Source organism: Tursiops truncatus, chromosome 8 (genome assembly GCF_011762595.2).
Source record: "Tursiops truncatus isolate mTurTru1 chromosome 8, mTurTru1.mat.Y, whole genome shotgun sequence".
In the NCBI taxonomy this organism is placed as follows: domain Eukaryota; kingdom Metazoa; phylum Chordata; class Mammalia; order Artiodactyla; family Delphinidae; genus Tursiops; species Tursiops truncatus.
In genome coordinates this window covers 86,043,067-86,062,493 of record NC_047041.1, presented here as the reverse complement: position 1 = coordinate 86,062,493, position 19,427 = coordinate 86,043,067, and the positions used below count along the sequence as shown (strand labels likewise).

The following is a 19,427-nucleotide window of genomic DNA, read 5'->3' as shown; positions in this document are numbered from 1 at the left end:
AGCCCTCGGGTACAGAGGGCCGAACGTAAAGAACTTGAGCATCCTTGGATTTCGGTATAGGGAAGCAGGGAGAGGTCCTGGAACCAGTGCCCTGAAGATACCGAGGGATGACTGTAGTTTCTAAAGCTCATTTCATGTCATCTCAGTTGATCTTCCCAACAACCCTGAGAAGTAGGCATCATTATGACCTCTATTTTAGAAGTGAAGAGTTTCTGGCTGGGAGGCCAGAGGAACAACTGGTCCCACAGCTATGGAAGGATAATAGCACCACGACTCAAGTCTGGGACTAGTACTTTTCCAGAATTTCAGAGAAGAACTCCAGACTATTGTATTTTCTAGACATCTTCCAGGGGATTCTGAGGTACAGCCAGGATTGATAACACTGTTCTAGGGAGAACCAATGTTCTCAACCAGGGGTGATTTTGCCCTCCTCTCCTCCTGCAGGAGACATTCAGCAACGTCTGGAGGTATTTTTTGGCTGCCATACTGGGGAGGTGTGAAGGGTACTACAGGCATCTAGCAGGTAGAGGTCAGGGATGCTGTTAAACTTCCTACAATGCACAGGACAGCTTCCCACAACAAAGAATTGTTCAGCCCCAAGTGTCAATAGGGCCAAGGTTGAGAGACCCTGGTCCAGACTCTAGTGCCTGGCTACATAACCAGCAACCTGAGAATCAGCGGAGTCAGCATCACCTGGGAGCTTGTTAGTCATTCAGGCCCCAACCCAGACCCACTGAATCAGGTTCTGTGGCTTAACAAGGTCCCCAACCGGGTAGGCACTTGGAGAAGCACTGCTCTAAACCACACTTCCTTGGCCATCACAGAATTTTAGAATAGGAAGGAACCTTCACGGGAGACCAATCTCGTTATTTTGTAGAGAGGAACACTGAGCAACTGGCCCAGGGTCAGACAGCTTGCCCACAGCAGAGTCAGGATCAGATTCCAGATCTCAAATCCCCGACCTGTGTTGTCTCCAAGATGCCAGTTAGGACCAATGCGTGCCCTCTCTGAACAACTCTCCCCTCTGCAAAGTTGATTCCAACCTTTGGGGGTGTCTTGGGGGCTTTTCTGAAGCCTGAAAGGAATCGATTATCCTGTTGGTCCAGTTTTTTTTTTTTTAATTATCTTAGAACGTTGCAAAGGATTACCATGTTCACCCACTACTTTTGCGTCCAGATATTTTATGAAAGTGGCCATACAGCTGCACAGTGATGGACTCCAGCGGCCAGCAAGTCGTAGTGCAGTTCTCCAAAATGACAGTAGCAGCTGACGTGCTCTCCCCCAAAGACATCCGGGGAATGATGCTGAACCCGTTCCAGAGGAGTATTTAGAGTTCAACAGCAAGCGTAAAAGGGTTTACACGGAGGATTTACGCAGCTGAGGTCACGAGCAGGTTGTAACAGGGTTTGAGGCAGCTTAGTTCAGAATAATACAGACACACATCAGAGGCCTTGCTGGATTTTTGCCCCCAGTCCTTGGGAAGAAGAGGAAAACAAATTCCTTCACGTATTCTCCCAGGCTCAGCTTAAATGGACATATACTCTAGTTCCTGAATGGCCAAGGGAGCCCCTAAGTGTCCCCTTAATCCTAGTATTTGCTAGAAACCTAACCTCTGTCACAGAGGCCTTCAACAAAACACAGAACTTGGCCTGTGTCCAAAAGAACCAGCAAAGTTGAAGGAAGTTCTGTAAGAATTGAGAGAAGCAAGAAACTGGAGGTGTTGCTGGTGTTTGGTGATCAGCTAAAGTGAAACCAGAACACTGATGAGTGCCTGAGAGAAATCTCACATTTACACCCTAAAATTGAGGTGAGGGAAAGAGTATGAAAGCTTAGAGGTAAATACACGCTTTTTGTAACAGATGATTATATGCAAAATAAATTGTACCAATAATTATGAGAGGCTGTTTGGGCAGTGGCAGGGGTAGATGTCGACCTGGATTTTCCATAGGTCATGGTCAAGAGGGAGAGAGATCTCTCCAGAACCCTTCTGGGCACAGTTCACCATAAGCACAGCAGGGCTGGGAAGAGGGAGAGGCGAGTGAGGCATCTCTCTCAGGGCCACGCTCTTGATGCCGCACTTGCCTCACCTTAGTCCCAGCCCCAAAGCACACACACCACCCACTTTGATAAAGAACGTTCATATTTTTGACTCAAAGCTTCCACACAGAGTAAAGGTGGCTGATTTTCATTCTAAGCCTAACTTTTTACTACAGAGAAAAACACGCGAGCCATACTCCACCCTGAAAGCCTAACATAGGTGTCTCTACATTTCTGACAAAGAACTCGGTTAACTGACTCGCTCTCCAGCCAGCCAGGGCCGGCTGAACCTGGCTATGAGCTTCTGCTTTTTAACCAAGCCAGTATATAATAATATCATTTATTATCCTGTTACAGAAATGTAATCTTTTTTAAAGGGAGGAGGCAGAGAATGTCCTCCACACATTTGAAGAATATATAAAAAGCCCCCAAACTTCCAGAATATGTTAAGGCTGCAACTATCAGAAGGCCAAAAAAAAAAAGAGAAAGAAAGAAAAAAAGTCAGGTTAAATTTAATAGACCGTTTAAATTCCTAGTTGATGGTAATTAGAGAGCAAGTAGTATTTCTTTAAACGGCTGCTAGACAGAGCTTAATCCAATTTAGATAATCACTAACCTTCGCTCTATTTTTTCTTCCTCTTTCTCTCTCTCACCTCTAAATGAAATCCAAGGATTGATCTACAAAGGCCATAAACTGGCAAAACGTAAGAAAAGAATAAAGAGAGAGATTGGGCGACTGTTACCTCAAAGAGCCGAGTCCAATTAAAATGGAAACAGGTCTCACGGACTCCCTAATTTATATCGACTATAACCTGGGGCTTCTAACAAGGCCTCTTCACAACAGAAGCCATGCCGAGGGAGGTGGCAGTACTTCCTCCCCCATTTTCCCCTCTCAGCACCTTGTCGGGCAGGCTAATCACCAGGTCTTGCCGAGCAATGTGACAGCCATCCCCAGCCAGACCAATGCCAGTAATTCTTAAATTCACAATACCTTCTGGGCCTCTCTCCTTCTTCCATGGGATAACTACTGTCAGAATTATCCAGACTGTCCCTTTAGTTCCTCCATTGTTCACCCAACTCCTGTGCCCTCATTTGAGTGCTACCACACTGCTCTGATCCAGAAACTTCCAGAAACTTCCATGTGAACAAGTAGGACCTTCTTGAGTACTTGGGACCCTGGGTTCTTCATGGAAGGCCTTCAAGGGTAGATATCAAAATGAACTAGAAAGAACAAGGGGCTTTAGTTAATAGCTGTGTGACATCAGGAAAGTAATTAACCTCTCTGAGCCTTCATTTTCACATCTTAAAATAGAGAAAAGAATAGCTACCTGCACAGTTGTTGGGAGGTTCAAATAACATTACCATGGCTGGACCTGGCTCACAGTTATTGGCCAGTAAATAAGTTGGCTCGTTTAACTGTACAAGTTTCAAGGTAAACCTTGCCTTGGATCTTCAGCCCCTGACAAAAGCGTAAATAACTCAAGTTCACCTCTGATGCCCCATTATTGCTTTGTATCGTCTATGCTCCCAACCTCCTTCTTAGCTCCAAAGGGGAATCTTCCCTTGTAAAACAGTACCTTCTGCTTAACAGGGTACCACTGTCTCTGTTCCAAAATCACTAACCTCATACCCCACACAAAGCCCACAAAATACTTTATTCCCAACTTTCAGCAACTGAAATATTAATTCCCACTGACTTGTTCACAAATGGTACTTTCTATAAGCATTGCTTTTAGCAAGCATTTACATTTTGCACATACAGAGGCAACTCTAGGGAATAAACTTTCAATGATGAACGCTAAACACAGTAGGGATCTTTCATAGGACCTCACACTCTATTTCTCAAATCAATTCTGTATTGGTCTAGCGCTGCAAAAAAAGATGAACATGAAAAAGGCTACAATTCAAGAAAGATTTCAGTATATTTTACCTTGTACAAGGGCACTACAAAAAGAATGACCACAGCGGATTACACACGTGCACACCTACAAATCCCCTAAGATAGAGAAATCATTAAGAAATCCACAAAGCCCTTACTAATTTCAATTTTCTGCAGATGAATGGTCTAAATGTTGCACATACATTGTCGATGAACGAATTGAAGATTCTGACATTAGCTCTGGATTTCCAGCATGAAATTTTCAGATAGCAGAGTGATAGTTTTCTAAAGACAAGACTGGGATTATTTTTTTCAGTTATTGAGCCACTCTGTGATATTATGTGACATTTAAAGAAAAAAGCCGCCAAGTTAATCAACTATAAGATGATCTAATTAACAACTGAGGCCCTGAAAGGAAAGACATCTCCAGAACAGGCTGGCACTACAAGGCTGCAGTAACAGATCCGGAACCCATTCTCAGCTCCACCCCTGTGTGTGTTGCTTTGGACAAATTACTTAAGTTCTCTAAGCCTCAGTGGGCTTATCTATGTAATGCAGATATGATAGTACCTATTTCATCATTGTTTTGGTGCAGATTATATAATATTATCAGAGTCTGTTAGTGCAAAGTTTAAGACATATTAAGGCCACAATAGGCGCTTGCCCCCTTTTTTAAAATAAAGGGAACATTTTTGTAATGTTCAAACACAGACCATTACTGAAATTTCACCCATTGAAATAAATACACACCCATGACCCTCTGGATCTGAAAGAAACGAGGTCTCCTCGAGAAATAATTTTGTCTATAAACTAAGCCCTTGAGAAAGAACCCAGTCAAGCAAGCCTATTTCTAACGCCTTTCTTTTTTACACTACTAATGGTTCCGGCTGTCAGAAGCTTCAGTAAAACACTGAAAGGACAATGGTTGGAGCTGAAAAAACCAAAGACAACTTTGAGGACTGACCAAGCATTGTTTCCCTTATCTGCTACATTCTACAAAAACACTCTGAACAGCACCCTTGGTCAGATTCTTGGGCTGAATGCAACCAGAGAAGACGGGCCAGCCAGGTTCCACAGAGAGGAGGGCTGCACTTGCCTCAGTCTACTAGGAACCTCATCAGGGGCTAAATTTAAAATGTGGCTAAATTAGTTTCTGCAAGTTCCACCTCTCCTCCTGACCCGCTTGCTGCTTCATGTTGTCAGTAACAGCGCCTTCCAGCCAGAGAGCAATTTACCAGGGCGCAGCACCGTGAAATACTGCACCATGTAGGCCAGTGAAATGTCATGACTGCACCCACGATGGTCACTAAAGGGCAGTCTCTGAGGCTTGATCAGCGAGCACCCTTTGATGGGGGAGGGGCAGGGGATGGAGACAATCTGGAGTTGTCGTCCTTGACTGCTTTGGTCCTTTGCAATGGGTCATTTGGATTTGCACGTACCGTCTGGGCAACAGGTCCAGAACTCTGCCCCAGCAAGGATGCCAGCAGACTCCGGCCCAGAACTATTTCCAAGCGAGTCTCTGGAGCAGACCTGCCGCTGAGCCGCCTCGCGTGAGCCTTCCGTCCTGTGGGGCGCATCGCAGTAATTGAAACCTTGCACTCCGCAGACTGTAGTGCGTCTATAAATACTCACCGCCTTACTGCTGACAAACAAAACGCGGGCTCCCGGCACCGCGGGGGAAGAGGCGGTGGCATGTGACCAAAGGCAGGTGGGTAGAACAAGGGGAAAACCCTGTTGCCAACCACAGGGGCACCCCACAGCCGATTCCTGAAGCACGATTTGCAAGTAACGCAACCTGGTCTGCCCTCGGACGGCCGCCCCTCAGAAAAGGGGCGGAAGGCTGGGGACAAGAGCGTGCGGGCTGCAGGGGCGGAGGCTCCAGGGCGCCCCCTGTGCGCGCAAGGAGCTCTGCGCGCGCGCGCACAGTAGGCGCACAGGGGAAAGCCTCCCCAAAGGGAGGTCTGGCGGGAAAGGTGAAGCAGAAAGGGAATGCCGCCGGCGAGGAGAGCCGCCCGCCCCGCCGGGTCTCCGCAAGCTGCGCCCGGGCCCGCCCCAGTCGGCAGAGCGCGCACGTCCAGCGGCGCTCGGGACAAAGCGGCTCACTTCTCTGGCCTCCCCTCCCACGCCTCTCTCCGGAAAAGGGGGAAATGGCAGGAAAAGATGGGGTGTTTCGGGGCGCTGAATCGCCCGCGCCCGAGTAGGGGCAGCTCTTTAGATCCGCCCCTCAGGCCAAAGAGGAGAACGAGAAAGACCGACAAGCAAACTTTCTTTTTCGATCTCCTGGCACAGCCTGGGTCCCAGGATCGGCGGCGTCCCGCGTTCCACCCCACAGCGATCCCTCGCGCACCCTAAGGTGCGGACGCTGGGCGCGTTTCCCGCCCCCCCCCCCGCGCCCCCCACGGTGGTCGCGAGCCCCTTCCTCTGTACCCGCCTGCAGCGTCCAATCGGAGGATCCTTAAACACGCGGGGGCCCCCACCCGGTTGCCCCCAAATGTAACGCTTTCCCCAAGGCCCCTCCCCGTGCCCCGCCGGATTGTGCCCGGTGTGCCCGGCGATTTTGTTCTCGATCCCGTGCCGCTGCTGAGCCTGACTCCAGCCCCTCCCGAGTCACCTCGAGTCACGCACACCCTCAGCTCGCCTCCGCCCCAGACTCCGCGCGCCCAGGGAAAAGTTTCCGGTCTTCCCGAGAAAGTTTTCTCACCCGAGAGCAGTGAGCGACCTGGATGGCTCTCGCCGCCGCACTCTGCCCAGCCTCCTTCTCTCCCTCCTCTCCCGGCTCTGCCCTCCGCGGGGTCCGGTCCAGACTCAAGTCCTCTCCCGCGCGAGTCCACAAACGCGGCGGCAGCGGAGCTCCCGGAGCCGAGCTGGTGACACGTTTCCCTCCTCTCTCATCTTACGACCTCCTCCTCCCCCCTCCTTCCTCCTCCTCCCACTTTTCCTGTCCTGTGCTCATCGCTTCAGTTTCTCTCCAACAGCCCCCATCCCAGCCCCACCTCACCTCCTCCCACTTCTCCTCCCCAGCAGCAACCCTCACCTTGCTAGGGAGGGGGGCAGGGGAAAGGGGGCGCCTGCGCTTAGATCCAGTTCAACAATTTCAGGAAATCCAGCGCTTTAACTTGAAAAGCTGGGGAGGATGCAACAGGTCATGGGAGCTTGGCTCTGCGTTCCCGTCGCACAAGACGAGACCCCCCACCTACCTCCACCCCTACGAAGAGAAACTCTACCGAGAAGCCAAGGGAGTGATCCAGGGCGCACTAGAGGACTAGAGCCTGGGGCTTTTGTCGTTGCTTTAAGGAGCAGTCCTGAGGCTGATTCCAGGAGAAGTTGTTTTAAGTGCATCAATGAAAATATAATTCCAGTGAATTCTCTCACTTAGATTTGCAAAACTCTCTTAAAATTCCCCAATTCTCTTTCCAACGGAAGGTTTAGTGAACTGGAGGGTCCTTCAGAGTTTGAAACAGCAGAAAACCAACCAATCCCCAAATTAAAAACAATGAAAAATTATTCTCAAACCTTTTTTTATTTTTGCAGGTGTTAAGAATTTGATGCAGCTGTTTTCAGGACTTACTGGCTTGCATAATTTCACCCTATGGCTGAGCAGGAAATACTTTACAAATGCTGCCCGTTCACACATCACACTTAGGCTTTGAAACCACAGTGACATTTGCTGAAAAAAGATGTCTTTTTATGTCAAAACTGAGAAAAAAAAATTCGTGTTTATTTTGATCACTGTGACCTTACAAAACCGAGGTAAGGGTGGCTGGTCAGAGTGTGCCCAAGGAGGGTTTCGTGAAGCTCTGGGTGCCCCCCTCCCTTGTCCAGTGATATCAGATAAAGCTAAAGTATTCTCAACAAACCCCAGGATGATAAAGAGACTTTAAACCTCATGCCAAGAATCAGAGACAATGAAAGGCACTGGACAAAGCACGTGCCTGGGAAAGAAACGCTTGAGAGGGCAGTGGTCAACGAGGAGACTTGGGAGATGCGCTGAAAAGCAGCTGTGTTGAGCATTTGAGAGCCAAAGCCTAGAGCCAAAGCCTGGAGCCAGAAGGTCAGGGTTAGTCGACCACCATCTCTTACTAGTTGCATGATAGTAGCCAACTTACTTAACCGCTCCCCCTGAGTGTGCTCCTATGAAAATGGGGATAAAAGTAGTAGCTAGCTCAGGGTTGTTATGAGGATTTAATGAATTTCATACAGAGAAAGTGCTTAGAATCTCTGCTGGGATTCCACAGATACTAAGCTATTATTATTACTATTATTATCCTGCAGGTCTGGGAAGTGGAAAGGGAGTCGTTCAATGAGGCCTACCCTATTCAGTCTATTTAAAATTGTAGCTCACTCTTCCCTCCCAATCCCCTTCATTCAACTCTACTCTTTCTTTTTTCCATTGTATCTATCACCTTGTAACATTTTATGTGATTTACTTTTTAAAGAAATTTATTGTCTCTCCCACCACCTCTTGTTTCTGCGCTAGAACATCAGCTCTACAAGAACGTGGATTTGCTCTGATAATACTCAAGATCCTAGGAGAGTTCCTGGCATATAGTATCTCCCCAGTAAATATCGTATGAAAGAATACGTGAATAGATTTCCTTTAGCAAATTTATGCTATGCTGCCTGCATGTGGTGGGTTGGGCTCTGTGCAATAAGAAAAAACTTACTCACCAGGCTATCCGAGGATAAAAGTGGCTCCCTTTACACTCCCTGTAAAGAGAAGTATTCACAATATAGGCGATGCCAGCTTGGTGGGGACGCCATAAAAGAATATTCAAAGATTGGAAGGGAGGTTTAAAGAGGTTAAACTCTCTTCTAACCCTAAGGGTTTTGCTAATTTTGTGAACAGAATTTTCTTAAAATAAGAAGGAGCCAACATTTTGGTGCAAATCAGAGCTTTGCTCTAAGGACCATTAATACCAATATATTATACTTGTCACCACCCGCATTTTTACCGAAATTCTAACTAAATATCAGTGGAACATTGCTTTTTCTTATTAAGAAATAGAATTTTGTTAGAAGAAACCAATACAGATCATGCTACTTAAATATTCATTTATGGAGGAGGAAATTCTAGTTCTTTGTTAGCTATATCAGTCACACAGCTTACCATGGCTACAGCCTCTGAAATGGAAGTTGGCCCAATCAAGGCTCCTGCTGCAAGGGTAGGCCTTAGGCAGCGCCAGTGGTCACTGACCCCATTGCAGCCAAACTCTGTGATAAACTCCTCTGAGAAACTCTGGCCTGAAAAGGTACATTGGGCCAATCAGATTCCATTTCAGGAATGTGAAAACACACACACACACACACACACACACACACACACATACACACACACGTACCTAGTATCCAGAACAAAAGCTGAAAGGTCATGACTTTATCTGAACTCTAGTTTCTAAAAACTGTCTGTAGACTAACTAGATATATATTAGATGTATACTGTTTGAACCCCATGGTGTCAACATTTTCTAAATTACTTGCCAACACGTAAAAAGCAGCAAACTTCATGCAAAAATGTGGGTTTTCAGCTTGCCTGGAAAAATCTGGATGACCTGGCATTGTCCATGGTGCAGGCCCGCACAGCCACAATTAGCTGGTGCCACAGTGCTTCTTTCCTGTTAAACAGGGCATGCACTTTCCAGTTTGCCACAAGCCCAGCCACTCCCTACTCTCTACTTCTCTTGTTCCCAGCCTGCTTCACCCACTTCCCTGCCACTCAGATGCAGCTAGAAAAGGGATGCTGGCATATAGTTGGAGGGGCGGGGGTGGGGGAGGGGGGCAGAGGTCTGAGTCAGCAGACATTATGTAAGAGGATGGCATTGGTTCAAACCATTTTTCTCCCAGCAAGAGAACGCCTTTATAAACAAACTTTGCATGGAATTGCAGAATTTGAATACTACTGAGGTGAAGGAAGCTATGGGGTAGGTAGGGAGGCAAGTGGGCGCGGGGAGCAGCAGAGGCCCCCACTAGGGCTGCCTTGGGATCAAAGCCACCATCCAATTCTTGCTCTTCCAGAGGTCTGTTGTTCCTACTTTTCCTTTGTTCCCATGACAATGCCTACCCCTCCCAATCCATTACTCATTTCTACCCCCCCAAGCCTAATCAGACCAAGTTTAGGAAGGGTTAGATGACTTGTCTAAAAATATACACAAACAAGGAAGGACAAAGCAGGGACCCTTAATGCCAATTCAGGACTCTTGTTCTATACTATACTCCCTCTTGGTCTCATTAACTGCTTCCTCTCTAAATAATAATTAAAATTACTTCAATTTGCAGAAGCATAGCATGTAGTAGCTTAAGGGTCTGGTATATAATAGGTATGAAATAAACATCTGCTGAATTTAGGTGTTTAAGCTCTGATCTCCAGTTCAGACCTCCTTCCATGACACCTCAAGGTCTCATATCGTATCATAAAAGTATTCCAATGAAGAAAAAAATCATCAAATCATTCCATAAGTTTTCTCCTCTTTATAGATAGAAAGCTGGAGGCCCAGAAAATCCAAGATCCTTTGCTAATGGCTGGTACAGAGCTTGCGAGGAGCACAGGTAGGTGCCCAGGCATATGCAGTTTCGAACACATAGTTTTTCAGGTCCTTGGAGCTCTAGTCATAAAATAAGTTAATGTAGTTACTCATGATAAATGCCAATCTAGATACAGAACTTGCATAAGCCCTCAATATATGTCCACAGCACTGCACCATCCATAAAAACAGGACCATTTGAAAAATAAGCTCAGCATCTGATCTAACACCGGGGTATAAAATCAGTGACCTTTGGCCTAGCAGGAGGACTTAACACACCAATGAAAACCCTTGCTCTCCTTCTGCCCTCTCTTTAACTTCCACAGTAAGAAAAACTGAGAACCTTGAAGTTTGTTTTCGGGAAGAATTTTGGATGATACAAAAAACAATTGTTTTCGTTCGCTTCATTCTTTGTTTGATAGCAATGGGCTGTTTCTGGTGTGTTGGGTTTTTTTCTATCAATTTTATCTTTTAGTATTGGGAAGTGCCTCTCCATTCTAAAGGGGTTGGTATTTAATTCAGTATGAATGTGTTTTGAGAATAACTTGAATGAGCAAATCTTAAAAGTGAGAAGAACTTTAGCAATCCTACGTGAATTTTCCCCAGATAATCCAGACTTCAATTATTCCTTCCCACAATTCCAAGTCAGTCAGTTGGTCGACAAATATTGAACCATCACTTATTGGTGTCAGGTACTGGGCATGCCACAGTGAGCAAAAAAGACAAAGTCCCTGCCATCAAGAGGCAGAAAACAAACAATAAACGTGGAAACGAACACATAAAGGTAGTTTCACATAATTTCAGGTACTGATCTGTGCTATGATGAGGATAAAATGGGGTATTAGAGTGATTGGAGGGAAGAAGAGAAATGCTTTATCTTTGGTTATCATGGATGGTCTCTCAGAGAAGGTAGCTTTGGAGTTGAGATTTAAATGATGACAAGAGGCAGCCATAGGAACAGAAGAATGTTCCAAACAGAAGAGAAGGTCAGTGTAGAGGCCTTGAGTCAAGAAGAAGCCTATCAAGTTAGAGGGATAAAAAGAAGGGCAGTATGGTTGAAGCCTAGCAAACAGGTCCAAGAAATAGATCAGTGTCAGATCGTATGGGACCTGGTAAGTCTTGGTAAGAGTTGGGTCACAGTGGGAAGTTATTGGAGGGTTTTAGATAGGAAGTAATGTGATCTGATTTCTGTATTAGAAAGATCCCTGTGGCTGATATGTGGTTCATAAACTAGGAAAAGTGAGGGCTGGCAGTCCCTTAAAGGAGGTGGGCACAGTAGACCAAAGAAGAGATGATGATGCTTGAATTAGTTTGAAGCAATAATGTTTGTAAAACATTATAGAATTAAAGATGATGAGCCTTTCTGATAGATTGGATGTGTGAAGTAAAGACAACCGTCATGGGTGGTACTTCCATTTTTTTGTTTGAGCAATGGGGTGGATAGTGGTACCATTTACTGAGATGGCAAGGACAGGATGGAGAGTGAAGTTAGAAGGAGAATTAGTAGTTCTGCTTTAGCCATGTTATGTTTGAAATGCCTGAAGTGAGAGCCAAGCAGAGATGTTAAAGAGACATTGGAATACATGAGATGGCATTGAGGGCTGGAGAGAGAAATAGGAGACTTTTCAGTGTATATAGATGGTACTGAAAACCAAGGAACTAGGTATGATGCCTTGGACAGTATGAATGGAGAAGAGAAGCCGGGAAGAATAGAGGAGTCTAGTGAAAGAGGAGGAACCAGCAGAATAGAAAGAAATGAGTTGCTAATGAGACAGGGAAATCCAAGGGAGTGTGATATAGAAGCTTCGAGAAGATATCCCAAGAAGGAAGGATTGATCAAGTATGTCCCGTGCTGTCAAAATGTCAAGTAAAATGAAAACAGAGAATAACATTTCTTTGGCAAAATGTAGGTCATTGGTGACCTTGATAAGGGTCCTTTCAGGGGAGTGGTATGGAAGGAAATTCCATCAGAGTGGACTGGGAAGAGAAAGAGAATTGAAGAAATGGAGAAAGGGAATACTGGCAACTTTTTCAAAGAGTTTTGCTATGAAGGGGAGCAGAGAAATGGGGCTGTACCTGGAGGGTGCACGGTCAAAAGATAGTCTGCTGGTTTGATTGATGGTTTATTTTTAAATGGGTGATAAATAGCAAGGCATGTTTTAAAGGCTGATGAGAATTATCCAGTAGAGAGGGAAATTGATTTATATCCCTACACACATTTTGGTGGGAGGGGCTAGGGAAATAAATGCTCTTGTTGAACACATTCTCCAAACGTGGCACCATTTAAACATATTTTAAATGCAATAAATTGACATGTTGAGACTATGACGAAAAGATGTTAGAGGAAACCATGTGGAAGTAAGATACTGACATGCACAGGGAAAGTTCTCACATCAGAGCTTTTGCATTTCACAGCTGCAAAAAAACATCAGTCCCTTAGACCACAGTGCGAATGGTATCTTCTAGAAGTTGTGCAATATGGCAGACTTAACCTTAAGACTGTTTGGGCTAGATCCTCTACCAACCAACCACTGGTGCAGACCCATGCCCAAATTTTCTTTGCAGATTTAAGAATCTGACTACATACATCAACCCACTCACCACTGGCACCTCCAAAGATGCTGCCATTGTATTGCCCGATGCACCTCTCAGAAGGTCTTTTGCGTCCAGAGGCAATGGAATACATTCATGGTAAACCATATACCCCAGTTTTCATGTCACAGTGTAAACTCTGCACACACCCAGTCCATCTCTGCACCTTCAGGCAGAATTGAGTTAGAAAAATTCCAAATAATCAAAGTTGTTCCAAAAATATTTTTTTTATTTTCCTCCATCATTGTAGCAAGCATTTGAGAATGACTGCCCAGACCATACTCCCTTCTCTAAGAACCATCACACTCAGATTCCACAGAATAGGGCAGCAGATCATCCTGTGACTTGTGACAGGTGACTGGTCCTGGGAGTAGGCAGATGAGCAGTGCCTATCAGGCTGCCCTCTAAAAATTCAGACTGAGGTGCCCAGATACCATATAAGTCAGCTTCATGCCTCGCACAGTGCTCCTGGCTTCCCGGAAATGCTCACACCACTCTATGCCTTCAACGTGAGAAGCCAGGGCTCAAGATCACCATTAATCCTCCAGACTGCCATCACCACATTGGGTCTTTCCATTCCCATTTCTGACCTGTCTCCCAGCCCTTCCCCATTCCCCAACGCCTTCTGTTGTGTGCTCTGGAACCCGGAGTCCATCATCAGCAAAATCCCCTTTATGTTCAACTTCTCTGAACATTTCATTAGCCTTTATGCCATAACCTTGTAGTTCTCAGGCATTTGGGTCTCAGGACCCCCCAAAAAACTTTTGTTTGTGTGTGTTATATCTATCCATACTTACTGGATTTGAAACACAACATTTAAATTAACTTATTAATTTCAAATAACTATAGTAAAACCATCAGGTATTTTATGAAAAATAACTTCACATATGTGTATCTTTTTAAGTCACAGGAAGCATGACATTGTTTTACATTTCTGCACATCTCTTGAACTTCCAGCTTAATGGAAGACAGCTGGATTCTTCTGGCCACTCCTGCATTCAATCTGTTGTGTTATCACACATCACGTAGCCTCTGGAAAATTCCACCGTAGACTTGTGAGAGAATGAGAGCAAAAAGGCAAATAATATCTTAGTGTCGCTATGAAAATAGTTTTTGACTTATGGATCTCTGACAGGGTCTTGGAGACTCCCTGGGGCTCCTGAACTACACTTTGAGAATCACTATTCTAAATGAACACTGGTTCTCCCCTGAGGGCCTTGCCTCCTCCAAAGTCCTCTCAAATGGTGGTGTTTTTTCTCCCGCACGCCTTGTATCACTGAATTTTGAGGGAGAGTACTTGTCTTCCTTGTTCCTTACACCACTTCCAGACCATAGTTCCTCCTAAAAATCCCATCAAACCATCAGATTATTCTACCCACTTTCCTTCCTTGTTGTGGTCATTGCCATCTCGTGGGTTATCCTTCTCTTTCCTTGAAGCTTTCACTCCCAGTTCAAGGTCACTCTCTTAGGTATTGCTCTTGGTGCTTTCAATGTCCATTGAAGAATCATCTTGGTGATTTCAATATCCATAGATAGAATCCTTCCAGTATCCTCAATGCTCAGTTCCTTGACCTCTGCTCCAATGACCTTGTCCTTCACTCTACCACAGCCACTCACTCTCTTGGTCAACCTTGACCTTGTCATTTCCTATTGCCTGCCACTCTCTCCCACTCTCTAACTTTCACTTCTCTCCCTCTAGTTCCCTGACTCCCATAATTCTTCAACTCCCTGGGATATACTACCTTTTCATGGCTCTCAACCCCTCAGGTCCTCACTTCCCTCCTCATTCAGATTAGATTCCATTATTATATTAACTTCTTCACATACGCCCTAGACTGCCTTGCCCCTTTCTCATTGCATTGCTTGGCTAAGCCAAGGTTGTTCAATCCAATTCTCCTCTACTCAGTGCCTACACCAGTATAAACAGCTGGAGAAATACAGGCAACCGTGTGTTCACACCTACCACCCTCCTGGGCCCCTAACGCCACTCAGCACCTGCACCAAATGTCTCTAGTCCTTTCACGCTTCTACTGTCTCCCACATTCCAAAGTTTTCTTCCTCATCCTCACTCTTATCTGAGAACCTTCATTCCTCCTTTGCACGATAATATAAGAACATCTAATAACAATTTCAATAATGCGTTGGACTGAATGATTATGTCCCCCCAAATTCATATGTTGAACCTCTAGTTCCCAATGTGATGGTATTTGGAGGTGGGGCCTTTGGGAGTTAATTAAGGTTAAACGAGGTCATGACGTTGGGGCCCTCATGAAAAAACTAATGCCTTTATAAAGAGAGAAAGAGACACAAAAGTGATATGTCTTTCTGTTTTTCTGTATTTCTCTGTCTCTCTCTCTCTCAAAAAAGAAAATCCATTGGGCTTCCCTGGTGGCGCAGTGGTCGAGAGTCTGCCTGCCAATGCACGGGACACTGGTTCAAGCCCTGGTCTGGGAAGATCCCACATGCCGCGGAGCAACTGGGTCCATGAGCCACAACTACGGAGCCTGCACATCTGTAGCCTGTGCTCCGCAACAAGAGAGGCCGCAACAGTGAGAGGCCCGCGCACCGCGATGAAGAGTGGCCCCCGCTCGCCGCAACTAGAGAAAGCCCTCGCACAGAAACAAAGACCCAAAACAACCAAAAGTAAAATTAATTAATTTTTAAAAAAAGAAAATCCATGTGAACATACAGTGAGAAAGCAGCACCTGCAAGCTGTGATGAGAGCCCTCACTAAGAATCAAACCTGCTGGTACCTTGATCTTGAACGTCCCAGTCTCTACAACTGTGAGAAGATGGATGTCTGCTGTTTAAGCCCCCCAGTCTATGGTATTTATTACAGCAGCCTGAGCTGACCGACACACATACCACCACTGCTGTACCTATGCACCTGCTAGAATCTGTAGCCATATTCCGCCTCCCTCCTATTGCTGGAGATGGACTGCCAGTGCCAAATCTGAGGCTAGACCCTCCATTGTGCAACTGATCCCATCCCCCCACATCTCCTAGCGGGGTGTTACTCCACTCCCACCCTTCCAGTTTATGTAGAACAAAACAGCTTGAAAGATTTTTCCATATTCATTGTCCCTAATACTTATTCTCTTTTTCTTTCTTTGACCCTCTCCCATCAGGCTTTCATCTTCTCCATTCTGCTGAAACTACTTGTCAACATTGTTCATGATCTCCATGTCGCATAGGAACTCAAATACTTGTTGAAGGAATGAATGAATGAATTCTCAGAGAGTGAGGATCTCCCAACAGAAAAGTCACACATGTGTGTGCGTGCACACACACACACGCACAGATGGAGGGGGAGGGGCAGAGAGAGGGAGAAGGACAGAGAGAGAGAGAACTCTTCCTGGCCCCGGCTCCCACAAAGCCTGGCTTGGCTTTATGTCTTCGAGAGGCCTCTTTTATTTAAGAGTGGCGTAGGAGTAAGGCTGTCCTTTGCAACACAGGTATCTTGACCAGAACAGTCATCTCTTCTAGTATTGATATAACCCAAATCTTACCATCAAGAAATGCTTCCTTGTGGGGAGGAAACCTAAACCTTGATTTAGACCTAGTAGCATTATTTCAGGGCAGTTCCTTAATCCATGAGAGTCTCAGCTGCAGACACAATCTGGTTTTCAGGGATTTTATAAAGTCGAAATGAAGTTTATGAGAGTTATGTGAAATATTTGACATAGTGCTTGGCACACTGCAGTACATTTTTTTAGTAGCAATAGGAAAGCAATGAGGCATCATATTCAAAACAGGAGATCTTGTGTGTTTATTGTCTATAGCGTTTGTTTCCCTAGATAAATAATCCCAATTCCTTTATGATAAAGCCTAGTATTGAGCTTGATTCCCAGTTTGATTCACATATATTTCAGCCTTTCTTTATTCTCTAATGTTTATTGTATTACCGCAATACAAATATACTCTTGTATTAAAAAATACTGTTGAGTATAAAGGAGACTTCAACAAGTGGTCCAAGAATACGGAAATCAAATGGTAATCATAAAATGTGACATTCACATGCTCCCCACTTCAAAAATAGATCAAATAAAAATAAGGAGCAGAATCACATAAATATAAGGACATAAGATAGTAGTCTTCATTGGTTATATACAAAGACAAATGGAATAAGTAGGAGTGTGTTTATGCTTATTCATTCCTGTTGGGGTAGGGCAAGGGAAAGGAAGAGGGGAGGATAAGAAAGGGAAGAGTGTGGAAGAGGAGAAAGAAAAAGACAGGGGGAGAGAGATGGTTTTGGCCAGTGAAAGAGTTCTGGCCAGGAGAGTTCATCTAGGCTACAGTCAGAGGCCTGCTGAAAAAAATCCCTCAAGGCAATCTATCCCCCTTTCCTCAGAGTCAGTGCCCATCTCTCAAGTCTCTAACCACAAATTCAGTGTCCTGGGTACCACGATGCAGCCACAAGATGTATCCCATGCAAAGTAAGCTTCTGGGGATTGACTCATGCTAACTAAATTCTCCAGAGCCTGATGTATAAACTAACATACTAATTAATATGTAACCAGTAATTTTGGTTTCTAGGACTCTGCCTAGAATCACATTGATAAATTTTCTCTTTTTCCTGCATTAGTAGGAAATTTATTCACTTTCCATTTTAATCTAAATCTTCCTCTGCACGATGGAATTCCCATTATACCCTAAACATTGCATCCTGTGCCACTCTCTTCCCTCCTCCCTCTCTGCTTCTTCCCTTCCTTCCTTCCTTCCTTCCTTCCTCCCTTCCTTCCCCCCCCCACACAAATGTGGAATCTACAATAACAACAGTTACAACTGATATTAATATTAATTGCAGACATACGATATACTGGCCCTGTGTCAGGTGCTTTGCAAGCAGTGTCTCACACCTCAGACAACACTATGACATGGGTGCTACTATTAACCCCATTTTACAGATGAAGAATTGAGGCTTAAATGAACGCTTTAGTGCTTTCCCAAGGTCACCCAGCTTGTCAGAAGTAGAAATAACCACAAATTACAAGGTTTTCTTTCCCACTGTAAGTTCCTCCCTACCCTGAGTCATCTCGACCTCCCAATTTAGGGAGAGGAAGTTACAGAGCTGTTTGGGGAAGATAAATATTCTCATCCAAACCACCAACTGTAGGGAGGTTTTCTGCTGGACATGGGAAAGGAGAATTCTGCAGTAGGAGAAAGTGGGCAGAGCCAGGATGCCCTGTCCCTTTGGACAACTGTCCCTAGCAGCTGGGTCAAGGTGAGCCAAGCCAGCGCATGGATGGCCGTGGCTCAGAGAGAACTCTCTGTTCATTCTCTGGCATTAAGTGGGGCAGTTCTGATCTGACATCACTCAATGTCTGTTCCACTTCTCCTAAGTATGGTACTCATGTTACCAGAGTTTGGGTGTTTCAGCCTGGCTTTCATCAGTGAAGTCTAACTTAGGGCATTTCTCAAGCTCTCCTCTGAGGAAGAGTAAACCACAAGCTGTTGCTAGTGTTACTGGCAAAAGGTTCTTCACTCAAATAATTTTTGGATATATCGTGCACACAATATCATAACATGCATCTGTATGTTAAGAACTTGGGGGCGGTCTGCAGGAAAGAAACATTCAGTAATGTAACTTCTTTTCATGGACTACTATTAAGAGTTTAGGGATATAGTTTTCCACAGAACACCATCGGGAAAATGCTGTCCTAGATGGGAGAATTGCACGTCAGTCAAATTTGCTTTGAAGAGGTCCCAGAACTAAATAAGATCAACGGGAGTTCTTAACGGAATCTACTCAGCCGACTTTGCTTTCAGTTTTTTAATCTCTTGAATGACTAATCTACGGATACTATCCAAATTTACAGGGAAGTGTCTCCCTCCTTCACTTTCCACTGCAGAAACCAAATGAGTAACCTTCACAATCATTTCCTCTGACCCGCCTATGCATCTCATCTGGGATGGAGAAAAGAATAAGACCCAGCCACCTCCTTCATGAGAAAGGCTGTTGAGACCCGATGGAGATGTGATCAAGGGCATTTGATCGTAAATTAGCACGAGCAGCCATAGTTACTGAGAGCACGTACCGGGCCCAGGCTAGGCCCCCAGCAGAGAGTGGGTGACCTGTTTAACTGTACAGCCTGCCTGTGATGCCTCACGGGCCTGTCCATTTGGGGAATACCCAGAACCTAGCACTGTGCCTCCACTGAGTAGACACTCAATAAATATTTATTAAAGGAAGGAAGGGTGGGAGGAAGGAAACAAACTGAGGTTTCGAGATGCTAACTTGCCCAACATCACACCTCTAGCAAGCAGGAGAGCCAGGATTTAAATGCCAAATAGCTGAGCTCTCCCACATCTGACCAACCGCCAAGCTTTTTGTTAATTAGCGCACAACCAGCTTTGAGGAGCTGGTGTGAGGCTCTGGCCACGTGTGCTCTGTGCATTAG

At 45.2% G+C, this 19,427-nt stretch overlaps 1 protein-coding gene and 1 long non-coding RNA gene across 5 annotated transcripts in view; one reads left to right on the top strand and one right to left on the bottom strand.

Annotated features, from left to right (window-relative positions):
- Positions 1-6,823, bottom strand: part of PRR5L (proline rich 5 like) — a 72,614-nt gene extending 65,791 nt beyond the window's left edge. Inside the window, exons 1-2 of one of the 4 annotated variants that reach the window (XM_019948238.3) lie at positions 5,356-5,466; positions 3,029-3,258 (exon numbers count right to left, since the gene is read on the bottom strand). The gene's annotated coding sequence lies outside the window, so the exon portion shown is untranslated. Of the gene's footprint in view, positions 1-3,028; positions 3,259-5,355; positions 5,479-5,548; positions 5,936-6,617 lie in introns of those variants that run through there. The other 3 variants (XM_019948236.3, XM_019948242.3, XM_033860474.2) reach the window with 3 other exon arrangements.
- Positions 5,471-17,152, top strand: LOC141279382 (uncharacterized). Its single transcript, XR_012333521.1, has 3 exons — positions 5,471-5,624; positions 10,388-10,459; positions 15,394-17,152. It is a non-coding gene; the product is annotated as an uncharacterized lncRNA (long non-coding RNA).
- The last annotated feature ends 2,275 nt before the right edge of the window (positions 17,153-19,427 follow it).